We start from the raw sequence: 16,757 nt of genomic DNA on the forward strand, positions 1-16,757 counted from the left end.
TTCTGATGATTCTAACGTCAGTGAATTGGTTGAGATGCAACTGGAAACTTTACGTAATAATTAATTTTGTACCATGATTTCTTTTTCTTATATTATGAAAATTTTATTTCGTCCCTCTTCCCTACCTCTATCCTAAATTTTCTTAAAAACTTTACAACTAGGAATAGTTTGTATGAAGGAACCACGCGAGAATGCGCAACGTATAACAGTCTTCCGCGTAACTGACCATTAAAGCTTGATACTTATTGTAACATCAGTGCCTAATGTCAGTGTCTGGGACAATTTGATCTCAATTTGTTCGTCTGTCTACATGTATGCACCACGCTACAGGGCGAAATCTTCGGTCTTTTAGCATTAAATTTTGAGAGTAGAGGCACGAGACGCCGGAATTTGCTGTAAATTTTGACTGTGATCTGACGTAAAATTTCAAAATTAGTGGTTCGGATCCCACTTTAAAAAAAAGCCCTGTCTCATATAGCCTTGCTACTGATGCAAGATGTAATCAATCAAACTAAATAAACTAATATTATTCGTTTAGAACAAACTTTGCTTGCAGAATAAATTTGGCTCCTACTCAGTTTTTATAAAATATTTTTAGAGCACAAGGGATCCAAGTCCATTTTCAGCTCAGCAAACGTAATATCTTCGTAGCCAAGAGTCCGAAATAAATAAAACAAAAACACCTAAAATGGTGTGGACTAGAGTTTCATAGGACAACCGCTAGACAAAGGCGTCGACGGAATAGGGGAGAAGGGCTAATTTCCCTCTTCTTTGTCATAAATTTAAGATATTAACATTATATAGTGTACGTTGCAGCGTGGGAATGATTAACAAGTCAAGCTCCGAATCTCATAGTCAATGATGCATAATTACGTTATGTAAATGCATGGTGTGTCAAAAAGAATACACTGACGGAACACGTCATATCTTCGCAACCACGAATCCGAAACGAAAGAAAGAAAAACCACGTAACAAGATGCAATCTAGAGTGTCATATGATTGCCGCTAAAGATGCGTCTGTTTAGAAGTCATCCGAGCCCGACCTTGAACTTCAGATTTTGAGGGCAGTAATGCAGATTTAGAAACCTATTGCTGAGCAAAGTCTAACAAAAAAAAAATGAAGTCCTTACATCGAATAAATACGGATTTTGATCAGTTATAATCCACTACCGTTGGCCGTAAAGAGCTATAATCCTATATTGCTCTCTTATATATATATATATATATATATATATATATATATATATATATATATATATATATATATATATATATATATATATATATATATATATATATATATATATATATATATATATATATAGGCCCAAGGATTCCAAAGGTGGCTCTACTTTCTGGTCACAGGCCTGCTTAAAATTCTGGAAATTTTCCCTAAGCAACATTCCAGTTTTAATCATGTGTATGTTCTCCGTATTTATTCGGTGTAAGGATCTCAAGCTTGTTCTTTTGGAGTTTGCTTATCAGAAGATTCTAAAACTGCTTTACAGCACCCAAAATCTGAAATTCATGGTTGGAATGGGAGCGGTTGCTCTCCAGTCCTACTGACGTCCCTGTCTAATGGCTGTCCTATGAAAATATCTCACCCCTTTTCGCATGGTTTTAATAACATTTGGTTTGAACTCTTGACTACGAAGATATTACGTTTTGAAATAGAATTCATTTGCTGAGCAAAACTGAACTTTATTGAAAATGGATTTGCCTCCATTGTGCTCTGAACGCCCCAAATATTATCTTTTTTTTTCAATAAATTATTGACTCAAAAAACAGCCAACTACATAGGCTTGCAGAAAATTATCTAGAGTTAGCACAACATGAAATGTGCTTCAAACATTACTTTTCGAAAATTTATTATTTTAAAATAATTTCATTAGCATCATGTTCTGAAATAGTAATCAAAATTTGTAACAAAAATCTCACCCGCATCCACGAAAAGCGAGCTTAGCCCCTAAAGTTATATCTAGAAAACTTTCAGAAGCGGTAACTCCGAAATGACTTGCTTTAGAGGCTAAAATAACCGCAGAACCTATTTCTGGAAAAATCTAACGTTAAAACATGTAACATGACTCCCTTTGCATTTGAAATTTCGAATACCAAGCACAGATGTTCGCCATGATGCTTGATAGCACTATCTGATGTATCAGACCACTTTCAAGTTTCATCATTCTCCCTCAACCCGTTCTCAACACACAAGAATGGCGAGGACTTTTTTTTTTATGCCATGTATATTGATAGATTGTGTGAAATTTCCATAGTAGGTAGATTTCAAAATCTACCTAAAAGCTCATTACAACCAAGAAGGTACTTACGAGAGTCACTGGCAAGAGGGTGTAATAAAAGCGAGTCGTGATATGCAATAAGTTGAGAATTACTAATCTATACTGAAATATTCTGTACCCAACACAGTGTACTCTTAACGAGAATAAAATAAATTAAAAGATCGCTTGCAGAAGCAAAAAGGTGTTAATAAATACGTTATTACACGATATTGAAATATGTTTAAAATCATGTTTTAAACTGTTCAAAATGTTTAAAACATGTTTTCTTGTGTGTGTTTTAAAACATGTTTAAAACATTTTGAACACTTTTTTCAAGTTTTAAACCCATGTTTTTGTTCTTTTTAAAATTAAAAAAAAAACTGTATTTTTGTCCAACCCTGATTTCTAGATATTTAAGCAGACATATCTCGAGAACTGTAAGGCATAGAGAGATGATAATTTGCTAATTTTTGCGAGAAAAAGAAGAATGTGCGGATAAAAAGATTTACTTTTACATCTAGAAACAATGATAGTTATCCTTTCCGCTCCATCTCTCCATTCTTTTTAAGTTCGTTCTGGCAGTGCTATTGGAGCATTCTCAACTGGTCTTTTATATATATATTTTTTTAATAAACCACAATGAAACTTCGTGTAGGGCTAAACTCTTTTTTTAAATCGATTTTAGGAGCATGAGATTATTTAAGGAATGAAAAAATATTAGAGTGGAGCGAGGGAACTTTAATTTAACTCATTTGTCATCACTATCGTATCTTGAATCAAGAAACATTTCCGTACCGACATTCCAACTAGGTCTTCTCAGTAAAAACAATGTATTGCAAGACAATAATTTGCTTATTATTTTCCTTTCCTAACAATGACCTTTTGAAGAGTGTTTAAAAATTTCGGCGATTTGTCATTCAGAAAAAAAAGATTACCTGTGATTTGAAGTGTTGTTAACAAAGAATGAAACAATAAACTATTCCAAGTAAATTAGATCGGGATATTTTGGAAGACATTTAAGAAAAAGGACAATTCTCGATTTTATAGGTGACTTTGCAACACGCAGGATAGTTCTTTGAAAAGCAGTTGTGTACTGCGCAAATCAATACGTCTTGTTTTATTATGGAAAATCTAAATGATGTAGTATGCTTTAAGGGGTAAGTTTTGTTGGAGCGAAATTTTCAGGAAACTTTTTTTACAATTTTCTTGGTATTTCAGAAAAAAAGTTTCACTAATAACTGCAGCATATAAAAATTTAATTTTTAAAAAAATGGAGTGAAAAAGTTTAGTGTGATGGCCCTTACTTTTTTTGGGATTATTTTTGAATGACTATTCAACTTTGTTAGGGATTGGAATGACTAATAGAAACTTATCTCTGTGGAGCCAAGAAATATAACAATAGCGTTATTGCGTTTACATTGAAAGGAAATAGATTCAAGACTCAGGGTTCAATTTGCAATATAACACCACTCCATAAAGCAATTATCTAGTTCACCGGAATTCACCTTCCATGATGAATGCATCGTGTTTCCGTCACAGATCACCAGGCAAAGGGCGCATGATTCAACAGGAAATGATATTGAATAGCGACAACTCTTACATTCTTACCATATCTGACAGCAAACGTGGCGTCTGTAGTTCGGAATATCACAACGAAATGAAACTCTATCTTTGATACAGGAAGTTTGCAAAATTGACGGTTTTGCTGCGTACTTTCTTTTTACAAGAAGGGTATACTAAAATCGAGGAACAAACCTCTTGAACTGATAAATTAAATGTAGTACATAAAAATCTACCTAACAATAATATAAGGTAATAAAAATTGAATATATCAGTTTAACGTAACACCATTAATGCTTTTAGGCTAATTAAGGCCAATGAATGATGACCGAAGACTTAGTAGAATGAGAATGAGGAAGGGAGCGGGATTACCCTGAGAAAATAACGGACACGATGACGTCCACCACAAATTTTCTTGGTCGTGGATTGAACCAGGGAGCCTACACACCAGAGGGGAACGCTGTACCACTGAGCCACCCTGTCCCCATACTACCTTATATATCCCACAAACGCTCCTTGTGCCACCAGTGACCCACTTTATTTTTCACTACGTTACATGGGCTTTATCATTCATTAGACAAACCCCCGTTGTTCCACTTCAGGCACACCCGTTCTCTTGTACGAATTTCGTTTAGTTTTCTTCTCAGGTTTTCGATGTAACACGGTATTGTTCAAGGCAGTTGCTAACGAATAAAACTGGTCTTGGGCGTTTGTGGGATATATATATTGTTTCAAAACATCACCGACAACGATTGGGAGATGATTTCTGACACCAAGATAAGACAAACATTATAGACCAACCTGGGTGCACAAATGCTTCCTTTCGGAGTTATAGGCTCCGGAAAACATGAAAAAATGAAATTTAAAGGACCATATCTCCAATACTATTAGACCTAACATAATAGGGTCAAGACTTCATTTAGGAACTAATGTGTCTGCTGTCCAAAAATATATGTTTCAGAATCATAAGGAACTCACACAACAATTCTTATGAAGGGAGTTTGGTTACGGGCATTAATTTGAAGTACTCATCAACTACCTCTACAAAAATTGTTGTGGATGTACCGCAGGATTCTGAAATTTGGATTCTGGATAGGGCACATACCAGTTCCCAAGTGAGGTCTTGATCCGACTACGGTAGGCCCCATACTTTTAGAGCTATGGACCTTTAAAGTTCAATTTATCATGTTTCGGCAGCCTATAACTCCGAAAGGAAGCATTTGTGCATCCAGCTTGGTCTATACTTTTTGTCTTATCTTGCTGTCAGGAATCACTTGCCAAAAGTTGTCGGCATTGTTTCGAAACATGTATATTTAGCTTCCAAAATATTTTGTCATTAAAGATAAAATAATGTGCTAACTCTCCGGAAATAGCTAATTTGAACTACTTCCGATTTGAATAAAGGGTTAAAGTATGAGATGGAACATATCCTACAGATGCTGAATCGATTGAAAAAAAAATGTATATCGATATGTATTACCGCTTTTGCTCTGATCCCTGTCGACAGACGGACGGACGGGCGGTTTCAACACTTATGCTTTGCATACTTTGGAAGTCTGAAAAATCAAGAAGGGATGATGAGCTAATCCACCTCTTTTTTATTTACTGTATTTAACTGTTTGGAAAGGAAATGATTATTAAGTCAATAGCAAAGTAAAACATATTTTTAACGAAAATGATTCTCGATTATGTATATGGACTAGCATTTGACTAGCTGGGAGTTCCGCTCCCAGGGCCCCGCGTTTGCTCGACCTACGGCCTCTCATGTCTTATGTATCAACCTTTGCATTAAGAGTGAATTTCATTATTTGCCCCCCCATCCCCGCCTTTGCTCGGCCTGCGACCTCGCACCTATGGAACCCACAATTCTACCGAATTTCAAGTTTCTTTCCCTATTTCAACTATCTAAAAGATAAGATTTTCTATCCCAGGAAAATACCTATTTAAATAAGATGGGAATTTCTTCATCCCTCCTTTAAACCCCTTAACAATTAAAAATAATCACTTTCGGAATTTTTTTGTCGGTTAGTCCCGGAAGGCTACAATCATGCCAAATTTCATCATTATAATCTTGCCGGTAGTTCCTAAACATTTTGGGGTGTAGAAAATGTCCCATATAAAAATCATGGGGAAAATTTTTCAGTTCTCCAAAAAACAACTCTAAATTTGGAAATTTTTACTTTTACTGATTTACTTAGGTGGCACTAACGAAAATGTACAAGCATACCAAATTTCAAGTCTGTACCTAAAATATGAGATTATATGTAAAAAAGAAAAAAAGGCCCATTTAAATACCACGGAGAAATTCTTCATCTCCTCCTTTAGACCCCCTAAAAATTAAAAATATTCAATTTTCCTGTAGGTTAGTCCCGGAAAGCTACAGTCATGCCAAATTTCAACTTTTCACGACAACCGAAAATACTCCTTTAATTTATGTCAGTTCATGTAGTTTTATATATAGTTAGGATAAGATATGACTTCCTAGTGGTAATATTGTTATAGTATTGACCTTTGGGGCAGAATATCAAGCTTTGATTTTCCGGACGAGCTGATATAGTTCGGATCTCACAGGTTGTAAAGCCACGTGACATATAGCCTCGGTGCTTAGCGGAAAGGTGTACTTCAAATCAACAACAACAACAACAACAAAAATATGATCGACATTAACTCTGAATTATGGGTATCATGAGAAACTTCTAAAGAAACAATACACTATGGTTTATCCAAATCGAATAATTTCTGTTATTCAGATTATTGAAAAAAAAAAAGTTTTCTGTGCACATATTGCAACATAGAACGGATTAGGCCCTTCTTACCCCCTTATTGTGCACGCATTTTAACTTCGAACATTACGCTTATTTGACAAGGTTACATAGAGGAAAGTACGACTTTAATTGGTATTGGGTAAGATTTACGAGGGTTATCCTGAGACTGACAGACGGATGGACGGACGAACAATTAAACAATGATCAAGTCAAATAATAAAAAGCCCACTATACTCGCTTCTACTTTCTCTAAGCGCATCCTCTAAGTAACCACAATTAACCTCACATGTTATGCAACCCTCAGAACAACGTGGATGATTATTGTTTCGTGGTTGCAACTTGACGTTCTGCTTCAGTAAACGAACCTGTGATATATACATTTACAAGGGTTTTCACTCACATGATTTTGTCACTCACTTCCCAAATACCAAGCCCATACTCTGTTCTATTGCAAATAAAAGTATGGGCCACCGCTAAATAAATGTTTTCTCTCTCATCTCTTAAAATACTGTAGAGGTAAGGTGGCTCAGCGTTAGGCCTATTACGCTGGTGCTTGAGGTGAAAGGTTTGATCCGTGGACAAGTAAGTTTTTGGTGGCCAACATCGTGTCCGTGCTTTCTTCGGGGTACTGTTGTTATCTCCCACATTCCCATTTCACTATTTCTTCCATCATTCAGTTACCTTAATCATCCGTCTCCCTTAGCCTAAAGTTATAAACGTAGTACGTTAAACTGAAATATTTTATTTTATTTTTATTTCCTAAAATACTGCATGTCATACTGTACTTATTATTGAACTATTAAAAATGAAAAAAAAAACAAAGAAAACTGAGCTGTTTTTGAGAAATTCTCCCGAAAAATCTCCCCGAGAGAAAGCTACCATTTTTTTTATATTCAGAACAAATTACTCACGTTACTGATAACCTGAGAAAATATATATATATATATATATAGTCAATACATCTGTATTGAACGGAATAATTGTAATTAAATTTAAATAAAAATAATGGATAAGGATTATTACAAAATTAAAATATAGGTTAAATTTATTTCAAAATTACGTCAAACACTTTGTTTTGCTTATTTAAATTTAGTAAAAAAAAAACAAACATCAGTAAAATATAACAATATTATGCTAACAAAAACAACAAACAACAAAAATGCAATGTAAAAAATTTTGTAAAATGTTTCTCAACAAAAACACATGATTTTGAAATATGTCAAAATAGTCAAATTACAAATGTAGGTGTCTAAAGATTTCAATCATTTAATACCATTAAAAAAACACAAGTTTCGGCAATGAGATGGGCAAACACTACAGAAAGGGCAATAAATAATGTAGCAGTTTCATCAACAACAAAAATAATAATAATGATAATAATAATAATAATAATAATAATAATAATAATAATAATAATAATAATAATAATAATAATAAAAAGGCCATATTTCAAAAAGTTAAAAAAAACAATAAAAGGTAAAAAAGTGTCAAAGTAGAATACAAAAAAAAACTAAAAAAAGGCATCAAATATTATTCAATTAAAAGTTAACAATTATTCCTCTCACAGTCAACGGCAATACCAAGTTTAAAATCTAACCATCATTAGTCTACAAATCCCATCCAGGTCAGCATACAACAAAAAACAAGCTCTACATCATCATCATCAATAATAATAATAATAATAATAATAATAATAATAATAATAATAATAATAATAATAATAATAATAATAATAAAAACACCGAAAGCATATGTTCCTATCTAGCCTATTGTCAAATAAAAAATTACCAAAATTTATTAAGTTATAATCTAACTCTTATTTTACATATCTGCTACACCCCCACACACATTTTACACTTAATAGTAACTAAAAAAAAAAAATTAAATACATAAATTGTCACAGTTAACCGTCTAAGTTGTTATTAACGTTTCCCCGTCCTAATTTATACATTAAGTTTGTATAATTTCCTGGACATTTTAAATAATGTCCAAAGGACAATCTTCCTGCTTAAGTAAGCTACACATTCCCCAAATTAAAGGGGCACGCAGAGGAGTTGACATAGCACCTAAAATAACATTTTTTTTAAATGTACGAGATAAGAAGCTTTTAAATTAGTTGGAATCTCGAATCCCGTTTCCTTTCTAACTCACTGACTCTATGGCCTATGGACCCCGGATGTTCAATGCCCCGTTCACAAAACTCTCCACTGACTTGTATCCTTAGCCAACTGGATCCAGTTTCTAGTTTGTAATCCTATTTCTGAGAGATCCATCTTAATATTGTCTTCCCACCTAATCCTAGGTCTTCCTAATGGTCGTATTCCGACTGGTCTTTAAGTTAAGACTTCGAATGCGTTTCTACTTTCTTCCATTCTGGCTACATGACCTGCCCACCTGAGTCTTCTAAATTTTATGACCCTAACAATGTTTGGTAAACGGTATAAATTATGGAGTTCCTGGTTACGAAGTTTCAGCCATTCTCCATTCCCGTTCCCCTTGGGTCCGAATTTTCGTCTCAGGATTTTCTTATCAAATGCTTTCACTTGTTAAATCGTAAAGTTTTTTTTTTTTTAAAAAAAAATCAGTTGCAATTGTAGGATTTCTTAGTTTTCAAGCATAGTATTTTTTTTTTTTCACTATTGCTTGAATCTCTCCTCTCTTATCTCTCTCAAAAGTATAAAAATAAATCGATGTAGTATGTGGTTGCATAATGCCCAGGGTGTGTGGGGTTGTCTGAGAATTTTAAGTCTCCTTTCAGTAACAAAACTATGTCAGAAGTTGAGTTGAGCTTGAGGTTAACGTCCCGTTCAGCAGCGAGGCTACATGAGACGTGGACCTACTGATTAACGTGGAATCCGAACCACTTGAGCTCCCTATATCAGAAGTGGATCTGCAGCTTAAGTTGAGATGCTAACCACAATGTTTCTCCATTGAATCGAACCTGAGTACCTACTCTGAAGTTGGGAATGCTAACCATCAGTGAATGAAGCTGAATGAGTCTATTGTGGCCAAATCGAAAGAATTTGTGTCATTCGTCCGAGAAAGCAAGATTCGATTTTCGGAAAGAGCTTATTTTGCATACTAAGATATAGGCAAAGGTGTAATACTATGCATACTAAGATATAGGCAAAGGTGTCATAACGCAAAGCGTGCTTTTAAATTTCATGTAGCGTTAAATTAAAATGTTTCAAAAGCTGTAATGTAAGCAAACTGACAGATACGTTTTCATGAGAAACATTTGTAGAGAGAAACGGAAATTAAGATAAAAAAAACATTTAGTACGATTGATTTTTTTCTACTTTCGAGGGACAATAGAAGACAACAAAGTAAATAGTTGTAAAGATATCGAATTTGAGATTAGAATGGATTTAAACGTTTCATACAGAAAAGCTGAAAACGTAAATGTTGCATATGTATGGCTGTTAGTCCCTTCCGATATGCACTCGTGAAGGCTGACATTATGTTCAAGGTACCCGAATGAATCTTTTAGCTTAAGGTTTGAATTAGGTTTTGCATAGACTTTTTGGTATAATTTTCTAATTCCCAGAAATAAGTATAGTTTGCTGGGGAGCGTAAATAAGAAATGTTAATTTTACTTAAATTTCTTAAAAAATTTGCTTTATAATTCATATATAAAACATGATGGCTCAGTGGAAACAAACAAAGTTGTAGTGCGCTCACCATTTTATCACGTGGCTCTGGGTTCGGTTCCTAGTGACAGACCATAAAGTGCATTACAATCAGTTCAGATTCAATTTTAAGCTCTAGATCTCATGTAACCTCGCTGCCAGAAGTGGACTCTAAATTCAACAATATACCATACAAACAATCATAACCATCAATAAACCAAGCATTGAAGTACTCCAGCTGGATTTCTCTTGTTATTTAGTTCTTGGATTGTACAATCTAAATTTCTATATTGCGAGTTTGTAAGGGGTTCTTTAGTTTACCAACGCTTACAACATTTAGAGGGCCCGGTGACTCAGTGGTAGACCACTTAGCTTTGGTGCGTGGAATCCCGAAAAAAGGAAATGGAATCTTTGAGTTTTACATCCCACGCTTATGACGGCTAGGCTAAAAGAGACAGTGATAATGGAATAATGAATGAAATGGTGGAATACAGAAAGTGGGAGGAAACGGGAGAACCCCGAGGCAACCCACGCACACGGTGTTTGTCTAGCACAAAGTTCATTTGGCGCGAGCTGGGATCGAACCAAGGACCCCAAGCACCAGAGGCAAACACTCTACCACTTAGACACGTGGTCCCGCGGTCCCGACAAAGTACCTTTGTAGTGGACAACATCGTGTCCGTGGGATTCCCCGGGTACTCCCATTTCCCCCACATTCTCATTCCACCAATTATTTCATCATCATTCACTTGCCTTACTCATCGTCTATCTTGGTCTAAAGGTCATAATTGTGAAAATTAAACTGAAAGATTTTATTCATTTTTTTTTAAGTTGGACTTCCCACGATTATCCTCCAAAGCTAAGAAAAATGGTGATGACGATAACAAACGATATAGTGGAATGGAGTGTATGGAAGTAAACGAGAGGAAAACCTCCAAAAATGCATGCATATGATATTTATCCACCACGAAAGCTATTTGACGCGAACTGCGATCGAACCATGAACCCAACAAATATAGTTGAGCCACCGCAACTGTTGACTTTAGTTTACTGATGTGTGGTCAGTACATATATTTTGTTACTGTTGTTTGAGGTTAAAAATACGAGAGTTTTTCATCTTTTGATTTATGCAACTTTAAAATATCTGCAGGATGTGAAGATACATGAAACTGAATTCACAGCCCCTGATTAAGGCAGGAAGATAATTTTGATACCATCGTATTCCTGAAGAACGCAGATTTTTCTTTCTTTCTTTCTTTCTTTTTCTTTTTCTTTTTTTTTTGCGGTGTGCGTTTTATGTATATGGGGGTACCACGGGGGGAGGGTAAAGGTTTTATTTTTTCAATAGGTCTTTAAGGGGCACTCCCTCCTTGGGGGTAGACTCATAAAAAATCATATGTGAAGCAGTGAAGTAGATCACTGTATGGTAATATCCTGTATTTGTACTTCTTGCTTATATGGGGGGAGTGGGGAAGGGCAAAATTGGCCAATTTACATAGTTTCATAATTTTTGACGTAAATTATATTTATTTTTAAAACAAACATCAATAGCTCCGCTCCTAATTAAGGCAGAAAGACGATTTGACACCAATGTATTCCCGATGGATGAAGCCATCCGCCAGTATGCATTTTATGTGAGTGAGAGATACCATGGCCTAGTGGGGAGGGTAAAGTTCGTTTTTTTATTTATTTCATCAATTATTTTTCATCAGATTTTGGGAGGCCGTTTCTCTCCTTTGTGGTACACCCATAAAAATTGGTATGTGAAGGAATGAAGTAATACCCTACCTTATAATTACCTGTATATGTACTTGTTGCTTATAGGGGAAGGAGGGGGCCAAATTTGGCCAATTTGGCTAATTTACTTTTATTTTCATAGTTTTTATTTATGATTTTTGTGTTTCTTCTTCCTCCTCTTCTAATAATATGGACTAGAAGCTTTCCAACGGTGTATGAATCATGACTCGGTGGTAATTAGGAGGATCACCATAGCCCCCAACGTGACATTCTACGATTTTATTAAAATCCCTGGCGGGCGTCTAAAGGTTATAAGACTAAGGTTCCATTTCTTATTCTTTACTGAAATAATGCACGACACTTCTTTAAATGAAGATTTGGTGCTATTCTTCACTCAAAAGTCTTTAACGAAAAGATATGACGAATAGTTACCGTGGACCAATGGCAGAATGCTCAAATTTGATGCAAGAAGTCTCCGGTTGGATCCCAGAACACGGGTTCAACGTTATCTTTAGTTTTACGAGACTCTCTCCTTTCTTTAATTAAACGAATTATCCCATAATTCTTCAGTGTTATTAACCAGCTGTATACTTTAGTATAATGAGCATAAATATGAAACATTCAAGTACTTATTTCCAATAAGATAACAATACAATAATTAAGTTTTATTTTTTTTATAACATAAAAGAACACACAATACAAATTAATATATACTTACAATTGTGGAAATTAAGTTGGTTCTGCTAAATCTCAAATCACTGCTATTCTCCTGCATAGAACCAGCCTACAAAGTAGAAAATCAAAGATAAGTGTTATTTGATAGTAACATATTTTAGTCCCTTTCACTTGTAGGATACGTTGAGTCATCAATCGCATGCGTCCTGACCCCAGTATTCTACATCCGTGAATTAAATCAGAGAAGTCATAATAAAAATCCTGAATGTAATAATCTTGTTTGTTATGCTTTGTTTCATATCAAGCAATACCCCCCCCCAAAAAAAAAAGTTGAAATGAAATAGACAATATCCTAAACAAATCTAGACATAATAATTAATAATTAATAGGCTCTTTCAATTTATGTTTGAAGAAAACATTGTCCCATTTTACACCTTACCAAAACTTGTAACATCAAAGCCATTTGGAGATTGTTGTCAATAATATAAAATAACTTTTGACATGACGTCGTACTTTGGTGAAAAATTATACAATAATTAAGCAAATCAAACTTTATTAATGAGACTAAAACAGAACACTAATCATTCAGTATTTGGTTTAAGGCTCTACTATATTATAATTCTAAAAACATTAATATATGTACACTATTAAGGAAAGAGAGTGAGGGAGCGAAGGAAACTACAATTAATGGACGATATCAAAACAGGAAAATCGTATGTGAAGACGAAGAGGTTTAGCGAAACACCGTGGTGCATGGAAGTTTCTCGGTTGCAGCAAGCGACATGCCAATAATGGCAGAACACCGAGGATGATGATAATGATATTGACAATATTAAAAATACTTGAAGTTACAACAATCACCAACTACTATGGATGCTAACTAGATTTGTCATAATCTTCAAATAGTACCAATTGATTAATTGTGTGAATTCACATTTCGTTGCATGCTTGAAGTTCTCCATTTTGAATTATGATCTATTATAGCTTCCCTCACAGTCATGACACGGTTGTAAAGAAACACAACATTCCACGCTGTTTTATTTGTTTTCAATGTTTCACCTTTAGAATATTAATAAGTCTGTAGGCTATAGATGGCCTACTCAGTGGTAGCAAGAACTAATTGTTGCAAAGTGGTTGGAACATCAACACTTTATATTATTGGACATCAATAACATAGTTCGCAACGATTTAAAACATTATTAAGAAATGCAAAAACTATCTTCTCTATTTAAGCAAATATTTAGAGCAACTTAATTCAATAGCGCCTACACAGCTATCCTTCTTCACTGTATGTTCTACTGAAAACATTAATTCCTAAAGAAAAATTGAAAGTTGTCATATCACAACCCTTACAATGTAATCATAACCATTAGTTTTCCGAATACGCCATATTTTTTCCCCCTGAATAACTTGCCAAAATTTCGTTTAAAAGGAATTATATGCTTTAGTCTGGTAATTTTAAGTAACATTAGACTTTTGACTTTTAAAAACTTAAATTCTACATATTTAGTTAGAACAACTTATCGAGAGTAACAACTGCTAAAACAACCAGAAAGTAGTTGCAACAATAAGAATTTAAACGTGATTTTCAAAGATGTCCAATGTAATTTTTATTGTCGCTCAGTCTGTATTAGTAAATCTTACACACGCGCACAAACTCTCAAAAAAGCTAGGAAAGAATGTCCTCTAAAATATAGCATATAACTATCAAAGAATTATAATTCTACATGGTTTAGAAATTAATTATTTATCACACTCAACGACAAGCTCTACTATCGTACAGGCGATTCGCAGACACACACACACACACACACACACACACACGCACAAAGAGTATGAATGCATCTTCACCTGAATTTATCCATCTTTACGCGAGTAACTTACGAAATATCATTTTTGACTATAACATACTTTTAAACTATTTTAAAATAATTACGTAGTTCCTCGATGGATCATCATAGACGCGATAATGTGTTGAAATAAGGATTACTTACTTTTCAGATCTTCCACGTTCCACCACACTTTCAAGATGTCTTCCCTGAACTGATAACAGTTTTTTAATCGACTATTTGCTTCTTGTAAGAAGATGCGCCTTTTTGTGACGTAAGCGATGACGTAGTCTGACTTCCGTAAAGAAGTAATATGATTGGTCGGCGATATTTTGCAGTCATCTACTTCCAGGCATGACTAAGCAATATAATACATTATCGCTTACACTAACGCCATCTATTCGTTCTTATGGCTTGCGTCATCTTTGAATCACGTGACTTGCTAATTGTTTTCATTTTTGTCTAGTTTTACTATACATTAATAAATATTTAGACTTAACAGAATAAAAACTAACCAATATATTATCTTAAGATTAATAAATCATACTATTTATTGGGGCAAAACGAGGAAGAAATGTATGACGCACTTATAATTTTCATTAGAAAGTAAATGATAGTCCTGAAATGCATAAAATATTTTTATTTAACTTTTCACACCTTATCGTAATGTAATTTTTGCAATTTGAAATTACATGCTTGGATTTACTTAATTTTAATTTTGGTTATGCTGGTTGTGAATTGTATATTGAGGGATACATATTTTTGTTTCTTTTTCCTGTTGCTTTCTTTCTTTTTTCTTTTTTCTTTTTTTTAGAATGAAGAATTCGTGCACCGAAAATCAGCAAAATATTTACCTATTTTTAGCCGATTGATTTCCGTCGATTGCTGACACCAAATAAATTATATTTATGTATGTGTTAAGTAAGTCATGTCTTTCTTGTATTGACATTAATAAAATCAATTCTATCTCTCAGATGAAGGAGAGGTTCTTAAGTTTGTTTCGTAACGACGATAATATGGCTATGACACAGAAATTTAATTATACACAATTTAGAGAAAGAAGACAATTAACAATTTAGTACGGTTGGTTAAATTTGGCTTTCAACGCCGATACTATATGAGGCAGGAAACTACAGCTTAATGTGGGATACAAATTATCTATACTTTCTCTCGGAGTTAAATCATGTTCTTTCGCATGCACTAACTGTACAGTCACGAAGGTCAACTGGTTGGCAACTTAGAACTATATATATGCTAGCAGAAATGCCCGTTCTTCGCACGGGGGAAATATGTTTATAGGAGATAGATGACTCGCTATAAATTGATTTGTGACTAATTAATAAGTTTCGTACTTTTATGTATGAAATGCACAGTTATGCAAGAATGGAATATATGGTGAACGGAAATTCAATTAAAAAGAGAGCAACAATAATGCTATTAAATTCGAATGAAGGAAATTGTAGTGAAAGAGAGTCTGGTTTGCATTTAGTGTTATTTTTATTTTATTTCATACTTAACTAAGTTGTATTATTATAATACTTGCTTATAAACTACATCTGTTATCTAGTGGCTAGATTACCTCCTCTTTTACGTTTCGGCATTCTGTTAAACGCTATTATTACTTAACACTCTTAAATTCCATTTAATACACTGTTCACCATCTTTTATCTTTAGCAATTTACTTTCACTTGTAACGTTTTAAACATATTACTGGTATACAATTAACTGTGTGGCAATTTCACTTTTCCTTGATTCGATCTTATATTTTAAAAGTTTCGATTTCATATATTTGATTTCCAATTTATTGAGAGTCATTAATTTCCTATAAACGTATTTTCCTTGTGCGAAGAACGGGCATTTTAGGTACTTTGTGATAATTCTGAAACCATCATTGTATTTTCAATGATGTCTGTAGACATTATATCTTCTTCTTTTAAACAAACTTGTAAATAAATGTAATGGATCATACTCCGGTCCATCCTTGCCTATTAACTTTCTTTGGTGCTATTTGAGCACAGTGGAGCCAAAGAGCATTAAGTAATTTGAAGATTAAACTGACATGTATTTAACTTTCTGTCAATGTACCTTTCGGAAAAGTTGTTTCTCAGTAATCTGTTATCTATAATTTTAGTTAATTATGCTTCTGAATAAGTAATGCGTATAGTAACTCTGAAACAAGTTTATTTTTGGAAATAGGGTCGCTACTCTATGTAGACTCTTCTTATGTTGGCGCATGGCGATACTCAACCTAGAACAGCTAAACTTTAGGGGCGCCAGAGAGATAAT

At 34.1% G+C, this 16,757-nt stretch overlaps 1 protein-coding gene across 2 annotated transcripts in view; it reads right to left on the reverse strand.

Annotated features, from left to right (window-relative positions):
* The window catches only part of LOC145674534 (uncharacterized), a 123,109-nt gene that overhangs the window by 56,380 nt on the left and 49,972 nt on the right, over positions 1-16,757 (reverse strand). The window contains exons 1-2 of one of the 2 annotated variants that reach the window (XM_081744691.1): positions 14,637-14,671; positions 12,686-12,751 (exon numbers count right to left, since the gene is read on the reverse strand). The gene's annotated coding sequence lies outside the window, so the exon portion shown is untranslated. Of the gene's footprint in view, positions 1-12,685; positions 12,752-14,636; positions 14,672-16,757 lie in introns of those variants that run through there. The other variant, XM_081744690.1, reaches the window with a different exon arrangement.

Source organism: Thermobia domestica, chromosome 17 (genome assembly GCF_964235325.1).
Source record: "Thermobia domestica chromosome 17, izTheDome1.hap1.1, whole genome shotgun sequence".
NCBI lineage: Eukaryota > Metazoa > Arthropoda > Insecta > Zygentoma > Lepismatidae > Thermobia > Thermobia domestica.